Raw genomic sequence first — 3751 nt, forward strand, 5'->3', positions numbered from 1 at the left:
GAGAGAGAGAGAGAGAGAGAGAGAGAGAGAGAGAGAGAGAGAGAATAAGCAGCTCTCTTCTATGTTTTCTGCTTCCGTGCTTCAGTTCTGGTTTTCACTCTGGCCCAGAATTCCCTCAATGAGGGAGTGTGACCTAGGCATTGAGATGGAAATGAATCCTCTCCTGCCCAGGTTGCTTTTGCTCACTGTGTTTGTCACAGCAATAGAAAGCAGAATAGTGGGGCATTTAGCTACAGCATATTATGTCTTCCCTTCATAAAAATGTAAGTCTCACCGTGTAGCCCGGGCTGACCAGGAACTCACTATATAGACCCAGCCTAGCCTTGAACTCACAGAGATCCGCCTGCGTCTCACTCCCAAGTCCTTTGTGCTTGGCCCGAATTTGGGAGCTTTTAATACAAAGATCCTGTGCCAGCCCTGGTCACAATCATAAGCACAAGAGCGACATTTGAGACTGAATTCCCAGGTCTGAATTCTCAGCAAGGCCCCTGTTTTTCTAGCTGTGTGACCACAGATAACGTGCTTACCCTCTCTGGATGTCCATCTCATATTTCCAAACCTGGGATATTACTATTGAATGGCTGAGTTACTCACTATTCAATGTGAGTGCATAGAGTTACAGTTTAGATGAGCAGGGTTCTTAAAATAGACCGTGCTATGTAGTGAGAGCCCAGGAAGTGTTAGCTACAGTTATTTCATTGGAGGTCTGTGTAAATTAAACACAAGCCCTAGGCGTAGTGCCTGGCCTGGAACAAGCATTCAGTAATATTAGCTAGTGCTATTATTTTATTTAACATATGAAGAGGCCTGTTAGAAAGAAAATAGTTATGGTTATTTTACTGCCAAAAATATTTAAAATGGTCCAGCTACAGTTATAATTATATCTACTTTGTGTTTATATGTGTTCAGATGTGTTCATATTCATGTGTGTGTATACCTGTGTGCACACCTGTGTGCACATGTGTGTGGAGACCACAGAACAACCAGCCTCAGGTGTTGTTCCTTGGGCACAATTCATCCACCTTCAGCTTTTGTGTGTGTATGTGTGTGTGCTCATGTGTGTGTGCTCATGTGTGTGTGTGTATGTGTGTGTACACATGATTGTATATGTGCAGTCATATGGCGGTCAGTGGATAACCATGGTGCCATCCCCAGTCGCCCTCTGCATTTCTGTTTGACACAGGGTTTCTCATTGGTGCAAGAAGGGCTTAGTCAGCAAGAATAGACCCGGGGCTGGAGAGATGGCTCAGTGGTTACTGCTCATAGAGAGGACCCGGGTTCAGCACCCAGCACCCACATGGTGGCTCACAACAGTCTGTAACTGCATTCTCAGGGTCTCTGATGTCCTCTCTGGCCTCATTGGGCATCACATATGCACATGGCACACATATATACTACAGGTAAGCATTCATACTCATAAATGCAAAAGCAACACATCTTTTAAGAAAAGGTTAGCTCGGTGGCCTGCGAGCTTCCAGTGGCCTACCCGTCTCTCTCAGCATCACTGAGATGACAGGAAAAGTTCCACTGTTCCTGGATTTCTTTTAAAACACGAGGTCTGAGAATTTACCCTCAGGAGGCAAGCACTCTGCTGACTCAGCATCTCCTCAGCCCTGGTCTTGCAGACATGGTCTCTCATTGGCCCTTAGTTCACCAGTTGGCCAGTGAGCCCAAGGGAGCTTCCTGTTTCTACCTCCTCAGTGCTGGGGTTACAAGCATGTGTCACTACAATTAGCCTTTTGAAAATGTGGGTTCTGCCCTGTAGGTGGAACAACAATATGAACTAACCAGTACCCCCTGAGCTTGTGTCTCTAGCTGCATATGTAGCAGAAGATGGCCTAATCGGCCATCACTGGGAATAGAGGCCTGTTGGTCTTGCAAACTTTATATGACCCAGCACAAGGCAAGGCCTGGGCCAAGTAGTGGGAGTGGGTGGGTAGGGGAGCAGAGGTGGGGGGGAGGGGTATAGGAAACTTTCGGGATAGCATTTGAAATGTAAATAAAGAAAATAATAATAATAATAATAATAATAATAAAGAAAATGTGGGTTCTGGAGAGTGAACACAGGTCTTCACTAGTACAGGGTGAGCACTGTACGGATGGAACTGTCTCCCCAGACCATGTTTTCTGTTTTTTGTTTGTTTGTTTGTTTGTTTGTTTGTTTTAAGACAATAACTTGATGTTTAAAGAGATAAAGGTCACACAAGTAGATACACCCCAACAAGCTAAAGACCACAGAAGCTCTTCCTTTTAAACTGTCTATACTGGGCTCCTGGTCTTGGGTCAGTCAGTGTGGCTACGTTTGATTTAACACCAACAATGAGCATGAGGCTTGGGTCCACACCATCTGCTTCCCCTTTACCTGAGGAGGATCTTTAATCCTGCAGAGGTTGCATTTCCTTATCTGTGGGATGGAGCCGGTGATGCCTCCCTCGTAGGCTGTGGGGGGACTAGAGAAGCAAGCCCCTCACGCTCCCTGGAAAGCCTGGACTTTAGATGGTGTTCAGTATACTTTCAACTCCTGCCTCTGAAAATGTGAGCAAGACTCCATTTAGCCCCTTTAAAGAGCCTGTGATATGAACTAAAACACAACATGACTCTGGGAAGCAGCCAGTAAGACTGCATTCCATCTCCCGGACTTTGTGTTATAAATAGACAGATATGGATGGTATTCCCAACATTTGAGCACCTGGCCCAACTTGCTTATTCATAGCCACTGATCATGTCATATTTCCCATTGGCAAGAATTCTTCTACAAGTTGTGGCATGTCCTGGCAGGGAAGGTCATTTGCTATGCAGGTGGGGGTGGGTCAGAGAAAATGAGGTTATAAACAGTCTGGGCTTGGGAATGCTCATTAGGGCATGTGAGGTGCTGAGAACCCTGGGCCCTTTGAGCAAGTGCCTCACTGAGACTTTTGAAGGTCACATCCCTCTCCCTTTGATGTACACTCCACAGGAATTTTCCAAAGATTGTTTTATTTTAGTCTTTGGACAGAATTGGTGGTGTCACAATCTGCAGTTGAAAATAGCATGAATAATTAGGTTATAGGCGAGTGAATGTCCCGAGATGTTAATAACATTACCAGGAATTCATAGAGGAATTTCCTCCCCAAATTCAAAGTAGGCACAACTTACATTAGACAGTTTAAGCCAGGAAAGAAAATACCAGCATCCTGCCTGTCTGTTGGTAGTGCCCGAGTCAGCTGCACAGGGGCTACAGTTTCCTTCCCTTCCTTTTTAAAAAATTAATAGAGACGTGTTACCTTACAGAGCGTGTGATCCCCTTCGACTTCACTGCTCCCTCCTGAAGGACAATGGCTAGCCTGGTTTCTCTGCGCTTTCCTGTTCCACTTCTCACTTCAAAGACACTTGATAATAGATGTCACTCCCATTTCATGGGGGTTAATTTAGGAATAAATTACTTCCTAGATACATCTTACTTAGTGTCTGAGTTAGGTTTCTATTGCTGTGATCACTTACCATGACCAAAAGCAACCTGGGGAGGAAAGGGTTGATTTCATTTATATTTCCAGGGAGCAGCCCATCGCAGAGGGAGGTCAGGGCAGGGACATGTGGGTAGGAACCGACGCAGAAGCCATGGAGGAGTGCTGTTTACTGATTTGCTCTCCTCCTGCTTTTTACACAAGTCAGGACCACCAGCCCAGGGGGATAGCTCCACCCACAGTGAGCTGGGCCCTTCATATTAATCACCAATCAAGAAAAGGCCCTACAGACTCACAGCCTACTCTTC

General features: G+C 45.6%; 1 long non-coding RNA gene across 1 annotated transcript in view; it reads right to left on the minus strand.

Annotated features, from left to right (window-relative positions):
• Positions 1-3351, minus strand: part of LOC115063858 — a 10402-nt gene extending 7051 nt beyond the window's left edge. Inside the window, exons 1-2 of the long non-coding RNA XR_003843732.1 lie at positions 3264-3351; positions 2363-2527 (exon numbers count right to left, since the gene is read on the minus strand). This is a non-coding gene — a long non-coding RNA (uncharacterized LOC115063858). The remainder of the gene's footprint in view (positions 1-2362; positions 2528-3263) is intronic.
• Positions 3352-3751: the final 400 nt, after the last annotated feature.

The sequence above is a fragment of the Mus pahari genome, chromosome 4, assembly GCF_900095145.1.
Source record: "Mus pahari chromosome 4, PAHARI_EIJ_v1.1, whole genome shotgun sequence".
Taxonomy (NCBI): domain Eukaryota; kingdom Metazoa; phylum Chordata; class Mammalia; order Rodentia; family Muridae; genus Mus; species Mus pahari.